The sequence below is a fragment of the Coregonus clupeaformis genome, chromosome 19, assembly GCF_020615455.1.
Source record: "Coregonus clupeaformis isolate EN_2021a chromosome 19, ASM2061545v1, whole genome shotgun sequence".
NCBI lineage: Eukaryota > Metazoa > Chordata > Actinopteri > Salmoniformes > Salmonidae > Coregonus > Coregonus clupeaformis.
Genome location: NC_059210.1, coordinates 3,270,158 through 3,291,306, shown reverse-complemented (window position 1 = coordinate 3,291,306; position 21,149 = coordinate 3,270,158). Strand labels below are relative to the sequence as shown.

General features: G+C 45.1%; 1 long non-coding RNA gene across 2 annotated transcripts; it reads right to left on the bottom strand.

Annotated features, from left to right (window-relative positions):
• Positions 1-17,954: 17,954 nt before the first annotated feature.
• Positions 17,955-20,532, bottom strand: LOC121531303. Of its 2 annotated transcripts, none has more exons than XR_006657073.1 (7): positions 20,413-20,532; positions 20,052-20,182; positions 19,576-19,758; positions 19,369-19,428; positions 19,078-19,141; positions 18,263-18,956; positions 17,955-17,993 (listed from the first exon to the last, which is right to left on the bottom strand). It is a non-coding gene; the product is annotated as an uncharacterized LOC121531303 (long non-coding RNA). The 2 variants fall into 2 exon arrangements; XR_006657072.1 differs by having other exon boundaries at positions 18,263-18,343.
• Positions 20,533-21,149: the final 617 nt, after the last annotated feature.

The following is a 21,149-nucleotide window of genomic DNA, read 5'->3' as shown; positions in this document are numbered from 1 at the left end:
AGCCTCAACTGGAAGCCAGTGGAGTGTGCGGAGGAGCGGGGTGACATGAGAGAACTTGGGAAGGTCGAACACCAGACGGGCTGCGGCGTTCTGGATAAGTTGTAGGGGTTTAATGGCACAGGCAGGGAGCCCAGCCAACAGCGAGTTGCAGTAATCCAGACGGGAGATGACAAGTGCCTGGATTAGGACCTGTGCCTAATCTAGTGCCTGGATTAGGACCATCCCCACACTCAAGGACATTCAGAGACTTGCCCCTAAGCCACTCCTGCGTTGTCTTGGCTGTGTGATTAGGGTTGTTATCCTGTTGGAAGGTGAACCTTTGCCCCAGTCTGAGGTCCTGAGCGCTCTGGAGCATGTTTTCATCAAGGATCTCTCTGTACTTTGCTCTGTTCATATTTCCCTCGATCCTGACTAGTCTCCCAGTCCCTGCCGCTGAAAAACATCCCCACAGCATGATGCTGCCACCACCATGCTTTACTGTAGGGATGGTGCCAGGTTTCCTCCAGATGTGACGCTTGGCATTCAGGCCAAATAGTTCAATCTTGGTTTCATCAGACCAGAGAATCTTGTTTCTCATGGTCTGAGAGTCCTTTAGGTGCCTTTTGGCAAACTCCAAGCTGGCTGTTATGTGCCTTTTATTGAGGAGTTGCTTCCGTCTGGCCACTCTACCATAAAGGCCTGATTGGTGGAGTGCTGTAGAGATGGTTGTCCTTGTGGAACGTTCTCCCATCTCCACAGAGGAACTCTGGAGCTCTGTCAGAGAGACCATCAGGTTCTTGGTCACCTCCCTGACCAAGGCCCTTCTCCCCCGATTGCTCAGTTTGGACGGGCGGCCAATTACTTTGACCTCATGGCTTGGTTTTTGCCCTTACATGCACTGTCAACTGTGGGACCTTATATCAACAGGTGTGTGCCTTTCCAAATCATGTCAAATCAATTGAATTTACCACAGGTGGACTCCAATCAAGTTGCCCTTGAGCTCAATTTCGAGTCTCATAGCAAAGGGTCTGAATACTTATGTAAATAAGGTATTTCTGTTTTTAAAAAATATATACATTTGCAAAAATTTCTCAAAACCTGTTTTTGCTTTGTCATTATGGGGTATTTTGTGTAGATTGATGAGGAAAACATTTTAGAATAAGGCTGTAACGTAACAAAATGTGGAAAAAGGGAAGGGGTCTGAATACTTTCCGAATGCACTGTATAACTACGAGGCCATGGCCAGAGTGCTGGTAGTGAGATGCTCCTCATTACATGGTAACCCAGTTGGATGACTGTCAGTGTTATACAGTGCATTCGGAAAGTATTCAGACCCCTTGTCACGCCTATTTCCTCTCCCCCTCTCCAGCGCTCGACATCGCCGGTCTACTAGCCACCGGTCCTGGCAACCATCATTACGCACACCTGCTCCCCATCATTACACACACCTGCTCTCCATTATTACGCACACCTGGACTTCATCATCATCTTGATTACCTTCCCTTTATTTAGCCCTCAGTAGCCTCAGTCATCAGGCAGTATTGGTTTGCTTTCATGTTCAGTATGCATCTCCTGTTTTGTTCATTTGCCTTTCATCATTGTTTTTAAACTCTTCTTCTGCACCTGCTTCCTGACTCCCTGTGTAGACGTGACGGAATACTGCCTCGCAATTTGGAAGCAACAGAAGATAAAACCATCTTCCAGACGGTCAATGAACAGGTTCATCTACTCCACCAACACCACGACCAGCTGGTGCAACTGGGTACGGCCATGGAGGAGGTCCTCCGCGTTCTCCACCGTCTCAACACCACCAGCGAGGCTCTCCATACCCCTGGTCGTCACAGTGAGCCAGTCCCCCAGCCTACCCAGCCGTCCGCCCAGGTCAGCGATGCCCGACTGTCCCTTCCGGAGAAGAAGTGGGTAACGGCCGCCTGTGGGCTATGGCCGTCTGGAGTGGGCTATGGCCGTCTGGGTGAGAGGAGAGGAGGAGCTGAGTTCCTATGAGAGGTTCATGGCTCTGTTCAGGGCAATCTTCGACCATCCTCCAGAGGGCAAAGAGGGAGGTGAGCAACTTCTCCAACTCCAGCAGGGTGCCCAGAATGTTGCAGTGTACGCCCTCACCTTTCAGACTGTGGCAGCCTCCAGCGGATGGAATGAGCCGGCGCTTCCAGCCCATCAATCGTTCCTCCCGTATCGTTGGCCCCGTGTTTTGGGACGTAAATGTGGACATCCCCAGGCTCTGGAGAGGGAACCCACTCCTGCTACCTGCCCTCAGAACGCATCTACGTCCCCACGGAGGTAAGAGATCGACTGTTGACCTGGGCACACACATCCCTTGCCGCTGGACACCCAGGTATCACCCGCACTATCCAATCTCTCTTGGCGCAGGATGTAGCCCGCTCTGTCAATCCTGCTCCATATATGCCCAAACGAAATCTTCCCAGCACGCTCCAGCAGGGAAACTACTTACCCTTCCCGTGTCTCAGCAGCCTTGGTCCCATCTGTTCATAGACTTCGTTACTGATCTCCCCCCGTCTGATGGTTTCACCACTGTTATGGTTGTTGTGGACAGATTCTCAAAATCCTGCCATTTTATCCCTCTCTCTGGTCTCCCTACAGCTCTCCAGGTCACCGAGGCACTGTTCCAGAAGGTCTTCCGGCACTATGGCCTTCCGGAGGACATCGTCTCCGACCGTGGCCCTAATTCAGGACACTAGTGCCACGTCCAACCTCACATCTGGGTACCGGCCTCAGTCCAACAGGCAGGTGGAGAGGACCAACCAGGAGCTGGGGAGGTTCCTAAGGAGTCACTTCGAGGACTGACAGGGGAGTGGGCCCAGTTCCTTCCCTGGGCAGAGTACGCCCAGAACTCACTTTGTCACTCCTCCACCGGGCTGACTCCTTTCCAGTGCGTCCTGGAATATCAGCCGGCCCTGGCTCCGTGGACTCCGAGCCAGACTGAGGCCCCTGCGTTGGGTGAGTGGTTCCGGATCACTGTATTGCAGTGCAGTGTAGTTAGGCTCTCGTCTTCCATCCTGGTGATCACGTCTAGCTCTCCACCAGGAACACCCACTCCACCTGCCCTGCCGGAAGCTGAGCCCCCAGTTTGTGGGTTCCTTCAAGGTCCTCCGGAGGGTCAATGAGGTAACATACCGTTTACAACTTCCCACCAACTACCGGATCTCACCCTCTTTTCATGTTTCCCTCCTCAGGCCGGTGGTTCCTGATCCCCTGGCTGATGCCATTCCATGCGACACCCCTCCACCTCCCCTGGACATCGATGGAACCCCTGCCTACGCCATCAGGTTCCTATTGGACACTCGACATCATGGGGGTCTGCTTCAGTACCTGGTGGACTGGGAGGGGTAAGGCCCAGAGAAGCGCTGTTGGGTCCCGGCGGCCGACATCCTGGACCCTAACATCGTCCGGGATTTCCATCTCCGCCGTCCGTCCCGCTCTTCGCCCTCGGGTCCGTCCTCCTGGCCGGCGTCGTCCTGTGGCTGGAGCCGCGCGTCGGGGGTACTGTCACTCCTACTCCCTCTCCCCCTCTCCAGCCAGCGCTCAACGTCGCCGGTCTACTAACCACCGGTCCTGGCAACCATCAGTACGCACACCTGCTCCCCATCATTACACACACACCTGCTCCCCATCATTACACACACCTGCTCCCCATCATTACGCACACCTGCTCCCCATCATTACACACACACCTGCTCCCCATCATTACACACACCTGCTCCCCATCATTAAACACACACCTGCTCCCCATCATTACACACACCTGCTCCCCATTATTACGCACACACCTGCTCCCCATCATTACGCACACCTGCTCCCCATCATTACACACACCTGCTCCCCATCATTACACACACCTGCTCCCCATCATTACACACACACCTGCTCCCCATCATTACACACACCTGCTCCCCATTATTACGCACACACCTGCTCCCCATCATTACACACACCTACTCCCCATTATTACGCACACACCTACTCCCCATCATTACGCACACCTGCTCCCCATCATTACACACACCTGCTCCCCATCATTACACACACCTGCTCCCCATCATTACACACACACCTGCTCCCCATCATTACACACACCTGCTCCCCATTATTACGCACACACCTGCTCCCCATCATTACACACACCTGCTCCCCATTATTACGCACACACCTGCTCCCCATCATTACGCACACCTGCTCCCCATCATTACACACACCTGCTCCCCATCATTACACACACCTACTCCCCATCATTACACACACCTGCTCCCCATCATTACACACACCTACTCCCCATCATTACACACACCTACTCCCCATCATTACACACACCTACTCCCCATCATTACACACACCTACTCCCCATCATTACACACACCTACTCCCCATCATTACACACACCTACTCCCCATCATTACACACACCTACTCCCCATCATTACACACACCTACTCCCCATCATTACACACACCTACTCCCCATCATTACACACACCTACTCCCCATCATTACACACACCTGCTCTCCATTATTACGCACACCTGGACTTCATCATCACCATCATTACCTTTCCTTTATTTAGCCCTCAGTAGCCTCAGTCACCAGGCAGTATTGGTTTGCTTTCATGTTCAGTACGCATCTCCTGTTTTTTTCATTTGCCTTCCATCACTGTTATTAAACTCTCCTTCTGCACCTGCTTCCTGACTCCCTGCGTATACGGTGACACCCCTTCCCTTTTTCCTCATCAATCTATACACAATACCCCATAATTACAAAGCGAAAACAGGTTTTTAGAAGAAAAACATCTAGGAAACCATACACAAGATTAATAATATGACCAAATATTGAGAAAGAGGTAATCATTTCATGGAGTCTGTGAAGGAAGAAACCACATGAAAAAGTGGTAAACAAGTTAAATAAATAAAAACGGATTTTCACAAAGTCAAATTAATTTATTGTGTTAAAGGTTTGGTTTTCTAAACCAGAGTACTGTATATTGTTTTATACATCAGTTGGGGTCTCTATAAGCTACAATATGAGGTCCTAAACCTAGCATGAAGTACATCCTTGTAGCTGTGTGGGCTAATAGTCAACATGTTTGCCTTGGGGTAAGTTGAGCCAATGGCAATAGGGTAAGTTGAAGGAATGGCCACCATACCCCATACAAATAATGATTACATTTAGTCAGTTTATGCATAATATGCATGGTATTTTTGCAATGTGTCATGCATATGAACTCAAGATAGTGGATTGTTATTGTTACAGAGCAGACATCATCATGCCCTGTGTATAAAAACGTAAAACAAGCAGGGTTCTAGCCACCCTTGAGGTTCTTAATAGAGCAGCCAAGGCAGTGAGAGAAGGGAAGAAGTCAATTTGAGCAGCAGCAAGGGATGAAAAAATAGACTGAATGACACTGAAGAGGTACATTGACAAAAAAAGAAAATGAACATGAACCTGTGCGAAAAAGAGGCTATGATAGTCACACAAGGTCTTATCTGATGACATGGAGTCTGAGCTTGCTAAACACATCTAGAATCTCGCGGACCAGTTTCATTGGCTTAGTAGCCTCCAATGCACAGAACTTGCCTACGAATTGGCACATCGAAACAACATCCCTGTCCCAGCCAACTGGTCAAGAAATGGAAGGGTAAGTGACATTGAAGAGAGCGCTCTACACTGAATGGCCAAAACATTAGGACCAGAGGTTCCCAAACCTTTTCACTCAGGGCCCCACTTCCAGCATTGGGGAACATTGGTCCTCTGTAGCTCAATTGGTAGAGCATGGCGCTTGTAACGCCAGGGTAGTGGGTTCGATCCCCGGGACCACCCATACATAAAAAATTTATGCACACATGACTGTAAGTCGCTTTGGATAAAAGCGTCTGCTAAATGGCATATTATTATTATTATTATAACATCCTGCGCCCTCCCCTGTGTGCGCACGCATGCGCCACGCCTATTTCTATGGGCACAAGCACTGTTCATGACACAAACTGTTCACACCCTTCTTGTTGGTGGAGAGAATTTTGCATTTTTAAAGCTTATTTCCTGCAATTCTACACATTTTGTCATGGGTTGCAAATAAAATGTTGCAGTGTTAAAGCAAAAAAAAAATGCAATTCTATACACAAAATTACAACAATATCTATGGGCTAAAAAACCTAAATAAAAAAAATTTAAGCTGACATGGGCTAGTTGATCTGGACATGCAATGACTAACATGACAAGAGGAACTGATGATGCACTACCCAATTCCGAAATTGCACCTTGCGCATTCTACTATTACAACTTTAAAGAGTTTGGGAACCACTGTAAGACTGACCAGGTGAATCCAGGTGAAAGCTATTATCCGTTATTGGTGTCACCTGTTAAATCCACTTCAATCAATATAGATGAACGGGAGGAGACAGGTTAAAGAAATATTTTTAAGCCTTGGGACAATCGAGACATTGATTGTGTATGTGTCCCATTCAGAAGGTGAATGGGCAAGACAAAATATTTAAGTGCCTTTGAACAGCGTATGGTAGTAGTTGCCAGGCACACCAGTTTAAGTGTGTCAAGAACTGCAATGCTGCTGGGTTTTTCATACTCAACAGTTTCCTGTGTGTATCAAAAATGGTCCACCACCCAAAAGACATCCAGCCAACTTGACACAACTGTGGGAAGCATTGGAGTCAACATGGGCCAGCATCCCTGTGGAACGCTTTCAATACCATGCCCCAACAAATTGAGTCTGTTCTGAGGGCAAAAGGGGGTGAAACTCAATAAGGAAGGCGTTCCTTATGTTTTCTACACTTAGTGTATATCTGAATATAGCATACATTTAAGATATACAATATACCACACCCCCATTACATGAATGAAACTTTCACCTACCAGCACCATCACCCACTGTCACAGAACATCATCACCCACTTACCCCAAGGTGGCTCAACTTACCCTGTCCCTATACTCAATTTACTCAATACCCTGGGTCAATTGTTCCAAGATACCACTTTTTTTGGGCAAGCTATGTTTTCAAAACTGTTTACATTAATTCTGATTATTTCCTGGGATACACAACATCCTGAAATATACAGTTCCTTCAGAAAGTATTCACACCACTTGACTTTTTCCACATTTTGTTGTGTTGATTTAAATGTCAATGATCTACACAAAATACTCTGTAATCTCAAAGTGGAAGAAAAATTCAAACATTTGTAAAACACTAATATACAGAATCTTGATTAGATAAGTATTCAACCTCTTGAGTTAATCCATGTTAGAATCACCATTGGCAGCGATTACAGCTGTGAGTCTTTCTGAGCTTTCTAAGAGCTAAGAACTTTCCACACCTGGATTGTGCAACATTTACCCATTCTTCCAGCTCTGTCAAATTGGTTGTTGATCATTGCTAGACAACCATTTTAGGTCTTGCCATACATTTTCAAGCAGATTTAAGTTAAAATCTGTAGCTCAGACACTCAGGAACATTCACTGTCTTCTTGGTAAGCAATTATAGTGTAGATTTAGCCTTCTGTTTTAGGTTATTGTCCTGCTGAAAGGTGAAATCATCTACCATTGTCTGGTGGAAAACAAACTGAACCAAGTTTTCCTCTAGGATTTTGCGTGTGGTTAGCTCTATTCTGTTTCTTTTTCATTCTGAAAACCCCCACAGTCTTTAACAATTTCCAGCATACCCATAACATGATGCAGCCACCACTATGCTTGAGAATATGGAGAGTGGTAATTAGTAATGTGTTGTATTGAATTTTCCCCAAACATAAAACTTTGTAAATCTTGACAAAAAGTTAATTGCATTGCGAATTATTTTGCTGTATTACTTTAGTGCCTTGTTGAAAGCAGGATGCATGATTTGGAATATTTGCATTCTGTACAGGCTTCCTTATTTTCACTCTGTCAATTAGGTTAATATTGTGGAGTAAATACAATGTTGTTGATTCATCCTCAGTTTTCTCCTATCACAGCCATTAATCTCTGTAACTGTTTTAAAGTCACCATTGGCATCATGGTGAAATTCTTTAGTGTTGTCCTTCCTCTCTAGCAACTGAACTAGGAAGGACGCTTGTATATTTTTAGTGATTGATACACCATCCAAAAAGTAATTAATAACTTCACCATGCTCCAAGGAGTATTCAATGTCTGCTTTTTTTTTTTTTACCCATCTACCAATGTGTGCCCTGCTTTGTGAGACTTTGGAAAACCTCCCTGGTCTTTGTGGTTGAATCTGTGTTTGAAATTCACTGCTCGACTGAGGGACTTTACAGATAATTGTACAGTGGGGGAAAAAAGTATATAGTCAGCCACCAATTGTGCAAGTTCTCCCACTTAAAAAGATGAGAGAGGCCTGTAATTTTCATCATAGGTACACGTCAACTATGACAGACAAATTGAGACTTTTTCCCACCAGAAAATCACATTGTAGGATTTTTAATGAATTTATTTGCAAATTATGGTGGAAAATAAGTATTTGGTCACCTACAAACAAGCAAGATTTCTGGCTCTCACAGACCTGTAACTTCTTCTTTAAGAGGCTCCTCTGTCCTCTACTCGTTACCTGTATTAATGGCACGTGTTTGAACTTGTTATCAGTATAAAAGACACCTGTCCACAACCTCAAACAGTCACACTCCAAACTCCACTATGGCCAAGACCAAAGAGCTGTCAAAGGACACCAGAAACAAAATTGTACACCTGCACCAGGCTGGGAAGACTGAATCTGCAATAGGTAAGCAGCTTGGTTTGAAGAAATCAACTGTGGGAGCAATTATTAGGAAATGGAAGACATACAAGACCATTGATAATCTCCCTCGATCTGGGGCTCCACGCAAGATCTCACCCCGTGGGGTCAAAATGATCACAAGAACGGTGAGCAAAAATCCCAGAACCACACGGGGGGACCTAGTGAATGACCTGCAGAGAGCTGGGACCAAAGTAACAAAGCCTACCATCAGTAACACACTACGCCGCCAGGGACTCAAATCCTGCAGTGCCAGACGTGTCCCCCTGCTTAAGCCAGTACATGTCCAGGCCCGTCTGAAGTTTGCTAGAGTGCATTTGGATGATCCAGAAGAGGATTGGGAGAATGTCATATGGTCAGATGAAACCAAAATATAACTTTTTGGTAAAAACTCAACTCGTCGTGTTTGGAGGACAAAGAATGCTGAGTTGCATCCAAAGAACACCATACCTACTGTGAAGCATGGGGGTGGAAACATCATGCTTTGGGGCTGTTTTTCTGCAAAGGGACCAGGACGACTGATCCGTGTAAAGGAAAGAATGAATGGGGCCATGTATCGTGAGATTTTGAGTGAAAACCTCCTTCCATCAGCAAGGGCATTGAAGATGAAACGTGGCTGGGTCTTTCAGCATGACAATGATCCCAAACACACCGCCCGGGCAACGAAGGAGTGGCTTTGTAAGAAGCATTTCAAGGTCCTGGAGTGGCCTAGCCAGTCTCCAGATCTCAACCCCATAGAAAATCTTTGGAGGGAGTTGAAAGTCAGTGTTGCCCAGCGACAGCCCCAAAACATCACTGCTCTAGAGGAGATCTGCATGGAGGAATGGGCCAAAATACCAGCAACAGTGTGTGAAAACCTTGTGAAGACTTAGAGAAAACGTTTGACCTGTGTCATTGCCAACAAAGGGTATATAACAAAGTATTGAGAAACTTTTGTTATTGACCAAATACTTATTTTCCACCATAATTTGCAAATAAATTCATTAAAAATCCTACAATGTGATTTTCTGGATTTTTTTTTCTAATTTTGTCTGTCATAGTTGACGTGTACCTATGATGAAAATTACAGGCCTCTCTCATCTTTTTAAGTGGGAGAACTTGCACAATTGGTGGCTGACTAAATAATTTTTTGCCCCACTGTATGTGTGGGGTACAGAGATGAGGTAGTCGTTCAAATATCATTTTAAACACTATTATTGCACACACAGTGAGTCCATTCAACTTATTATAGGACTTGTTAAGCACATTTTTACTCCTGAACTTATTTAGGCTTGCCATAACAAAGGGTTGAATAGCTATTGATTCAAAACATTTCCGCTATTCATTTTTAATGAGTTTGTAAACACTTCAAAAAAGATTATTCCAACATTAAGGGGTATTGTGTGTAGGCCAGTGACACAAAATCTACATTTAATTCATTTAAAATTCAGGCTATAACACAACAACATGTGGAAAAACTCAAGGGGTTTCAATACTTTCTGAAGGCACTGTATGTAGATATCTTTGTTAGAAAGAATACTATATTTCCCTTGACGTAGTGATGCTGAATGTAAAAAAATGGCTCATCATACCACTCTCTGCCCTATAAGTGGGATGGGAGGTTGTAAACACCATGAGGGGCCCTGGCCCTCTTCGGCCCAAAGTCAGGAAGGCTGGCTATAGGCTATAGCCAAACTGTGTTTGGACGATGGCTTATTCATGAATGGCAGCCGTGCCTCGGCTCCTTGGGTCAGTGTGGTTGCCAGGGACAATGGGGTCTTTGCAGTGCCCAGGGGGATAGGCAAACTGGTCATGGGGTCAAGGGCTGAGGGGAGCGCTGAGGGAACAGGTGGGCTGTGTGGGGGCTTCTCGAAACAGACCGACTGGCCACACCTGCCCCTACTGTCAATCAACGTACAACCCTGCGCCTGTGGCTACAGAGGGCTGTGGCTCAGTCGGCACACGGTAGAGAGAGGGAGACAGAGAGATAGTGTGTGTGAAGAGGGTACATGAGTGCAGAGATAAGTCACTGTTTAATCAGTTAATTGAAACAGTTAAGCCTGATAGTGTAATCTACTCCAAATGAGCTTTACACAGCCGACAGGCAGAGGGTAATGAGATTGGAAAACGCTCTTCCTATACTATTTCAGCATGGTAAAAGGAGTCCTGTAGAAACAACACAACTAATTTCAACCAAGATAATGTCTGTCTCCACATAACCAGAGGACTACAACACCGTATTTCACTAAAACTGGCCCATATGAATGCTTAAATCTTAGACGAGAAAAAAGGTTGATGGATCACTGAGGCACTCTGACTCATAGAGGCTGCTCGCTAAGAACACTTGACCAGAAGAAATGGCGGACAGGTCCACGGAATACAGTGCCAGGCATTTGTGGTCGATTGAGGACTTGTACTCCTTTATTTCTCTTACTTCGTGGAAAATGAGGTGTCATTCCAATTGTCTGCCTGTCCGTCTCTCAGTGGACCGTCCCCTGTAACTAGTAAAACTCCCTGGAGTGTGCTACAGGACAGGAGCACACTACAGGACAGGAGCACGCTACAGGACAGGAGCGCGCTACAGGACAGGAGTGTGCTACAGGACAGGAGCGCGCTACAGGACAGGAGCACGCTACAGGACAGGAGCGTGCTACAGGACAGGAGCGTGCTACAGGACAGGAGCGCGCTACAGGACAGGAGCACGCTACAGGACAGGAGCACGCTACAGGACAGGAGCACGCTACAGGACAGGAGCACGCTACAGGACAGAAGCACGCTACAGGACAGGAGCGTGCTACAGGGTCTCAAGGCCACTCTGTGGGTGAGCCTTTGGGAGTCATGCGGTTAGTGTGGTGTTCAGTCGCAGAGGCTCTGGTACTTATGAAGACACTCAGATCGACAGGTTGGCTGCTGAGTGTGTCTGTGTGTGTGTGTTTGTGGATACACACTCCAGTGAGTCAGCAATCTCAGGCAGGATGAATATCCAGTGTTTGTTATCGATAAAACAAACTGTTTTTGTTTCTGGTCAATAGGGCCTGACAACAGTGGGAAGAAGTGATGATATGGTTTTGTATGCAGACTAAATGGTGTGTTAATAAAAATCTAAATCATTGTCTTCTGTCTATCAAATCCCATTCCTTTATCGTGAAAAAGATTCCACTCAAGGGCAATGTGAAAGACGGAGTTAAAATGAAGAGTCTTCTGACAGCCTCTAGAGGGCACTGTCCCTGCTGTGTGTGTATGTGTGTATGTTGGCTCATCATGTATCCGTCCGTCCATGTGTGCGTTTTGAAGGCCATGAGGGAGTCTGGGATTCTCCAGTTGCAGGCCGGGTAGACTGGCTGGCACCCCGAAAGAAGCTTCTTCATCCTGGGCACAGCTGTTGTCTCCGTGACGACACGAGTGGCCAATGAGGAGCGGGGCCAGAGAAGAGGAGGGCGGAGGTAGGGGGAATATATTTGTGTGTGTGTGTGTGAATGTGTGTGTGTGTGTGTGTGGTGGTGGGGGGTGGGGGGGGGTGGGGGGTAGGGGGCGCAGCAACAGTGTTACTGGGTTCACTTGGCTTGGGACAGTAAACACCATTCCTATACTACAGCCTGGCTAGCTGTAGAGGGAGAAAGGTAGTTTGGTGTTCATACAACAACAAGCTATGAAACCTCCACCTCACAGGAACACACACTGTGTAGAGTGTAGGGTCGTTCTCACTGTTCAACCTGATCTGAAGATAATGTGAAGATACCACTTCCTCAGCTGTTGTCTAGACGTAAACCATGAATTATCTAGACTCATCTGCTATACTAGAAATATATACTAGTATTCAAGCTTTGTATGTACAGAAACTGTATGCAACTCAGTGCTAATGACTTCGGCAACACTTGCATAGACAGAATTTACCTTCAACATGCAAATCTTATATAAAAAGGCCACAATATATCAAGGCAGAAGGTGAAAGTGAATGGGGGTATATCAGGAAATTACCCTGTGTGTACATTTTTACATTTAATCATTTAGCAGACGCTCTTTTCCAGAGCGACTTACAGGAGCAATTTGGGTTAAGTGCCTTGCTCAAGGGCACATCGACAGATTTTTCACCTAGTCGGCTCAGAACCAGCGACCTTTCGATTACTGGCACAATGCTCTTAACCACTAAGCTACCTGCCGCCCAGTGAGGTGAGGGGAAAACAACATTATATTCTTGCCATTGACAGTCCTGAGGACAACTGGTGTTAATGGCAGAGTGCGTATTGTGATGAATGAATTCTTCCATTGACGTCAGTTGGCGGAGACACAACCATGGACAGGTGATGTTTACTACAGAGGTGGTGAAGAGGGCAGTTACAAGAGCTGCGAGGACAACTCTTGTAGGCCAACATTTATTCTTAATATGCTTAAACAATTTGGACACTTTGGAATGGAATAAATCTAATATCCTTGGCAGGTATTTTATTTTCTTGGAATAAGACTATAGCCTTCATAATTTCAGATACATTTAAAGGAAATACTGTATTTCTGAAAGACATTTCTACAAATGTCAAGGTCGGCACCTGTACAAGGAAGCGGGCACAGCATGGCTCACGTCACTGAGTCCCACTGTGCAATGAGCTGGGCCCCGGGACCCCTGGACCTGATGCAGTCTACAGACCACTAGAGCCACACTGTGAGATCATCCCAGTGCTCTACCTCCATGACCACCCTCCACCCTCCCACACTTCCCAACACACCTACCACCAACACACCACCCTGTGTACTACCACGATCACCACAACCACCCTTCACCCACCCCACACCCAGCCTCACCCCAGGTGCTCTGCTCCCCCATGGTGATGTTCCTCTCCCTGGCTTTCAGAACCACATTGTCCAGGGCTGAGGAGAGCTCTGGCCTGGCCCTGATTCCCGTGACTCCCGAGGCAGCTGGAGCAGGCTTGCTGCCACTAAAACACCCATAAATCTTATCAGCACCAAACAGGAACAGGGTCCAGCTACTAACTAACTAACACAACAATATCCCACTGTCTGTTTGCTACCTTCAGTAGCATAATGCGAGTGGTAGAGACGTTTTTACAACAATGGTACTAATTAAATGATTACTGTATTATGATCAAATGGCCCAAATGAATGAGCCAGACAAAAATAATAGATACAAAAAATGCTTGACTTCACATAAATTAGGGCTAAGATCAAATGTTATATCTACACTGTAGTTTAGGGATGCCATATCAACACTGTACTTTGAAACATTAAACAATTCTTTAAACATGTTAATTAGTTACTCTATCAAACATTCACAACAGAGGCACATAAATTACAACCCAACTGTCACAACCTTGTTTGTAAACCTTAGAAAAGGCTGGTTGGTATAATTTACATCTGGGAGAAGATGGTGGTGGTCACAGTGTGGGAAACCATCCTAATGACGTAATCATATAAGGACCTCAGCCTCTAACGATGACAGGAACCACTGCCATGTGTGTGTGTGTGTGTGTGTGTGTGTGTGTGTGTGTGTGTGTGTGTGTGTGTGTGTGTGTGTGTGTGTGTGAGTGAGTGTCATCAACGCAGGGTGGCAGCAGGAAAGTGACTAGCCATGTGACATCAAATCAGTGAGAAAGTCATGACATTTGTCCCCCGGCCACCTTTACAGGAAGTGACCTTGTGACACCTCCTTCTGGGGAGGAGGAGAAAAAGCTCCTTTGTTTGGCCAGTTATCCTTTTCTTAACCTCTGTAACCTGGGACAGGGGAACACGCTGGTCTCTGCTACAGGTGTGCGGAGGACAGATAATGATCCCTCACAGGTCTCTGACTTTGAAATGGATGGGAGGATAAATGCATTTACCGCTTGTCACGGATACAAAAATAGATATCCATGATAATAATTATATTCCACGTTTATTTTGAACCACATAGAGATTCAGGACTGACAGTTCTGGATTGTCATATGACTGTGACGGTCCTGGATCGTCTTGAATCGGTACTGGATCATCATATGACTACGTTGATCCTGGATCATATGATGCTGGGGTTTCATTGATATGTTCACTTGTATGTGAGGGTTGTCAAAGATGTATGCTGCCCTCCTGCCCCGACACAAAATTCTCTCTCTCTCTCCTGCTGTCTGATGATGTGTGCAATTAGACCACTTTTCGCGCAGCCCAGAGGACCCCAACCTGAACCCAGGCCTAGGTCTGGCAGGCCTATGAAAGAGTCTGTCAATGCTAGCTGGATGTGGATTTAGCAGGGAGCAGAGAAACATCCCTCTGGCCATCCTCTAAACCTCTAATAAGGGTATGTATCAAATGGCACGCTATTCCCTATATAGTGCACTACTTTTGACCAGTGCCCTATGGAGGAATAGGGTGACATTAGGGACATAGCCTAATCCGCTAAACATCTGGTTCTCCTCCACCATTCCAGCATCCATTGTGACATCACGCCTCCATTACAAGAGCCAAACACAGAAACCCAACACTAACGACCAAGGAACCGGGAAGAGAAGTCTAGGAGAAGGTCAAGGCCAACGTCCAAATACACCAGAAACAAATGATCATCGACAAAGAGGTGTTGTAGGATAAGTGCACGACCCGGCAGGATAAGTGCACGACCCGGCAGAGATACGCATCACATACAGTACTACTGCCACAGGAAAAGCCACAACCAACCAATGGGACTGAGACTAAGGGTTATAGATGTATCAGAAAGAAGAATTATAATACTGGAACATGCCTGTGTTTCTGTAAGAGTGCAAGCACACTAATAACCTAAATAACACTAGTTTTCTTAGTTTTCTTCACACAATGAATACTTTTTTGGACTCTGTTTGAATTGACAAGCTCATTAAATCAGGTTTGAGGTATTATACCATGGGCAGCTGAAGAACTTGGGCCACCGACAGTGGCATGTCTCCCTGTGCCGGTCACCTTCAAATTGTTGTCCCATAAATTCACAACTCTAACTGACCTTTGCCAAGACAGAACAACAAGCACTCGCCACGAGGTCGCTGCAATCTGGGCTGGAATTACACAGGAAGCTGCCATTGTGATGTCACTGTTAGAAACGATGAGCTACATACGGTAGCTTTCATAGCCTGTTTAAGTTATGGCACTGGTTCAAGATATTGGCTACTTTTCAGCTGGGTAGGAGTAGGTTGACAATGTAAAAGCATTCCTATGCACTTATAATACTTAGACCAGTTCTAATAATATACCGTCATCATTATCATAAATTACATTGATGTAATTTTCATCTTTTTTAAAATCATCATCGTCATCGTCTTCATCATCTCAGAGCAAGTAGTGCAACCAATTTTGGCCTTTTGTTTTCCAAAGAAGACTTGCATACAAGTTGTTTTGTGTACATCAGCAAAATTTGGAACTTTCCTAAATTACACAGCCAGTTTATTCTCAACCAAATGGAATCTACTGATAGTAGCCCTTGGCTAAGGATATTTACCTCAAAATATTATAAAACAAAACCTTTTAGCTTAGGAATTTTACAAAAGTGGAGAATGCTGATAGAGCATAAAACTAACATGTGAATAAAATGTTTAGAAAGCACTTGTCAAAACACCTCTTAGCCAGATCGGATTACCTCTGCAATATTTTTTTTTTGTAAAGCAGTGGAATTTTAACTAGCTGAGGGTTAGATTTGTATTGATACAGCAAAAACCAAACATTTGTGAAATTTGAGGAAGTCGACTACTGACAGATGTACTGTACCTACCCACTGTACAGAATTTTATACTCATACTAGCGGCACCCTGCCCTTGCGTGTGGTAAATCATTGGACATTTATATTTTGATTCAATGCAACTCCCCCTTCCTGCAAATCAAACAGCCTGTGTGTTTGTCTGTTCAGCTTTTTGGTCTCTGGATAAGTTACCAATATTCTCAATGCTGGAGCATTCAAAAAACTTGTAGGCTTGGATCTACTATTTTTGTAGGCACTTGCTTTCTGGACCATTTCTGGATAGGATATCAACATTTGCAACTCCGCCCACTTAGCAAAATGTAGTTGAAAAGACGTCTATGCCCGACTTCCAATCTATGTCGGTTTTGGTTGAAAGTGAAAGTTGAAAATATGTATTTTTGATGTCGTTGAAAATACGTATTTTTGATGTAGAAGACGACTATACAAAGACGTCCGTCTACGTTCGGTTTTGGTTGAAAGTTAAAGTTAAAAAGACTTCTCTTTCAGGTCGTTGTTTCAACGACTTGGAAACAACGTAATTGCAACGTACTTGCATACACATGGACACAGTATAAAAACTTGGTCTATGAAGAATTTGATTAACAATCATACATCACTCCAGTATTTGCACACAGGATTTATTTACAACATTCAAATGCTAATTGTCTTTATTCCACTATGAAGAAGCATGACTCAAATCACCTACTCATATTTCAAACATCCAGCATGACAAAATATACATTTTTAATTATTCCATGCCTCACCATTAAGTTAATTATTGCTAATACATATTAACAAAGGGGTTTCCATTCAGTTTTGATATTTTGTATTTACATTTCATGTAACATTTAGTAATCATAATTATTTATGCAACTAACTGAGAATTTATTTGTACAGTTATATTGTTTACAAACAATGGAGTAAACAAGCATATTTGTCGGGTTGGACATGGCATCCCATTCTTACTCTTTAAATCAATGGCATCAACATATTGGAAAACCAATGAACCGACCAATCAACCAACTCTTGCAAAGTCAATGAACAGATATGTGGAAAAAGCAACACATATCTTGGTCCATCTTAGTATGAAAAACTGTATAAATGCAGTATGTATCTTCCACCTTGTCAAAATTGAGGGTACAAAACGTTATGGACACCTGATCTTTCTATGACAGACTGAGCAGGTGAATCGAGGTGAAAGCTATGATCCCTTATTGATGTCACTTGTTAAATCCACTTCGATCAGTGTAGATGAAGTGGAGGAGACGGTTTATAGAAGGATTTTTAAGCCTTGAGACAATTGAGACATAGATTGTGTATGTGTGCAATCCAGAAGGTGAATGGGCAAGACAAAATATTTAAGTGCATTTGAACGGGGTATGGTAGTAGGTGCCAGGCACACCGGTTTGTGTCAAGAACTGCAACGCTGCTGGGTTTTTCACACAACAGTTTCCCGTATCAAAAATGGTCCACCACCCAAAGGACATCCAGCCAACTTGACACAACTGTGGGAAGCACTGGAGTCAACATGGGCCAGCAGCCCTGTGGAACGCTTTCGACACCTTGTATAGTCCATGCCCTGACAAATTGAGGCTGTTCTGAGGGCAAAAAGAGGGGGGGAGTACAACGCAATATTAGGAAGGGGTTCTTAATGTTTTGTATACTCAGTGTAAGTTTAGTTTCACTTTTCAACCAATCCAGTGCATTTATGTTGAAAATCTAAAATGTTTAAATCAACAATATGTCAAAAGATTTAACTACTGAAAACTGAATCAAACAAATGGATCAAACAAAACAAACAGATCAATCCCACTTTTCAAGCCTGCTTAAGGCGTGGTGGCGTAGTAAACAACCCCCCTGGCTCTACCATGGGCATGCTTGAGGTGGTCTCCCACAGCTCTGCATTTGTCATGTTCTGTTGCCTTGCCGTTCCATTTCTTGACTGCCCCTGCAGCACAGAAAGAAACACATGTAGTTATATTATATAAAACACTCAAAGTAATGGATATGTAGCATCTATCGCCTCTGTTACACCTGGCACTTAAATGCGACTTCTGTCATCCGATCGCTCCAAGCTGCATTAGGTCTGGATGCACGAAAGTCACACTGACCTCGCATTAGGTTCAGACCTGCCAGGATGGCAGGATGGGCATTGTGTTCGGAATTTGACATAGTCCGGACGCAATCAGGCCACTGAATATGCATAAGCAATGTAAAAAGGTGGTGAATGAGTGGGGAAAAAGTACATTTTACACAAATTACTTTCATAATAACAAAGAACAAATGTGTGTGCTGAGGGGAAATAAACTTTCATACAGCCAAAAGGGGCGAGAAATTACATGAATATCGGTAGACATTTTGCACTAATGTAAATTAACATAGATGATGGAACAAATTCCCTTTTGCTTACGAGATGAACTGCTATGGTGGCAAATAATTACCATCTAAACCATGTGTGTAACCTATCACATCACTGGCTGTAGAAGTATTCTTCCTAACCAGTCCCTCAACAGCTCTCAGACTGAGCTCTACCTTCACTGCGTCCTCAGAGGAGAGGAAAGCTGGGGAGGGATGGAAGGATGAACCGATCAATCATTCAACAACTCAGTAAAATAAATAGAGCGTTGATAAGCTTAAATGTCCATCTCCCACCCATGGAGAGACCTATATACTGTATCTTACCCTCCAGACAGTCTCGAGGCAGGGTGGCTCATCTCCTGGTCAGTAGGTGGTGAGTGAATCATCACTGGTTCATACACACACACAGGACAGGGACATATAGCCTAGTTAGTACAACACTACTATAGAGATAAATAGAAATGGCATCTTTTTGTAGGCACTAATTTCATGGTTCATTGGACAAATGAATGAACAAAACGTATAAGATATCCTTAGCCTGTGTTAACCACAGACCTTATTTTCAGCTTTTATCCCAAAACCCTATTCTTTCCCCATAGGAATGGCTGAACGAACCAGAGGTAACTCATCTGTTTTCTAGGACAAGCAGGCGAGCTCTATACCATGTCTTCTTAACTGCCAGTGGGAAGATGAATTAAGTTGTAAGGATTTGAATTAAATATAAAACTTCAGTCTCACAGACAGCATTATGTTAATTAATGTAGTGTAACAAGAGGTATTACAGAGTGTTATGGGTTTGATTATGATAATGCTATCTTTTACCTATCCAGAATCTGTGTCAGCTCCTGATTTCTGGGCCACTGAAGCAGCCTGGGATGGTACTGACTGAGAGGGTGTAGTCTGCCCTTTAACCTCTTGAGGAAGATTCAATCTGTCATCAACCGGCTCCATTTCTTCATCAGACAGTGTAGTCATCAGTGAGAGCAGCTCCTTGGTCTCCTCACCCTGAGGGAAAGGAACACTGAACACACACCCTTCCCTTTGTCCTACACAGGGCTCATAACAAGGCAGTCATAGCCTACTGTAGGGGTGCACCTCAATAGTCTACAGTGGCTTCCTCTATCTCCTTTCTTTAATTTGCACTGATCTGAACAGCAAATAGCTGAAAGAATTATGCTATTTGTTTTCACCTGTCCAGTTCATTCAGATCAGTATGAGCAGAGAACGGAATATAGTGACAGTGAGCCATTTCAGACAATTGAGATGCACCTTGGGTAAGGTGCCATTCTGTACTGTACCTCGAATTTGAACATGGCTCCGTTGATGTCCATGCAGGAGCGGAGACACTCCCCCTCCACCATGCTCCTCATTAGCACTACGCTGCTGTCCAGGTGGCTCTGCATCCCTCCCAGCATGAACTGCAGCAGCTCTGACAGGGGAAAGGACATGAGGATCATTATCATTCGGCACCAAACAGCACAAAAAAAACAAGGCGGGACTACATGGACACTTCCCATAACAAAACGCTCATAGACGTTTTACTAGGAAAAATGTTTTCCATTTCTCAAATGAACACAACCCGGAGGCGGACAGGTCAGAAAGTAGTGTGAACAACTCTGATCCTGACACAGTACTGTGCCGTAGTGTTGGGGATGTTACTTGAGCTTAGCTCCTGTAGCTCTGCATCACTCAGTAGTCCCACACACAGCAGCAGAGCCTGGCTCACATAGAGCTGCTGCTCCAGAGGGGGTTGGCCCAGGCCTGGCACAGCGACCGCAGCACCTGGACACACACACACAGTCACACTCACAATCAACAGCATTGTCATAAATACACATATATTATCCCAACACACAAGAGAGCGAGAGTTGCACCCCTTCTCAAAAAACCTACACTCGATCCCTCCGATGTCAACAACTACAGACCAGTATCCCTTCTTTCTTTTCTCTCCAAAACTCTTGAGCGTGTCGTCTTTAGCCAACTCTCCTGCTATCTCTCTCAGAATGACCTTCTTGATCCAAACCAGTCAGGTTTCAAGACTGGTCATTCAACTGAGACTGCTCTTCTCTGTGTCACGGAGGCTCTCCGCACTGCTAAAGCTAACTCTCTCTCCTCTGCTCTTATCCTTCTAGACCTATTCGCTGCCTTTGATACTGTGAACAATCAGATCCTCCTCTCCACCCTCTCCGAGTTGTGCATCTCCGGCGCTGCTCACTCTTGGATTGCATCTTACCTGACAGGTCACTCCTACCAGGTGGCGTGGCGAGAATCTGTCTCCGCACCACATGCTCTCACCACTGGTGTCCCCCAGGGCTCAGTTAAAGGCCCTCTCCTATTCTCTCTATACACCAGTCCTTCTCAAATAGTGGGGCGGGAGCGATGCCAGGGGGGGCGCG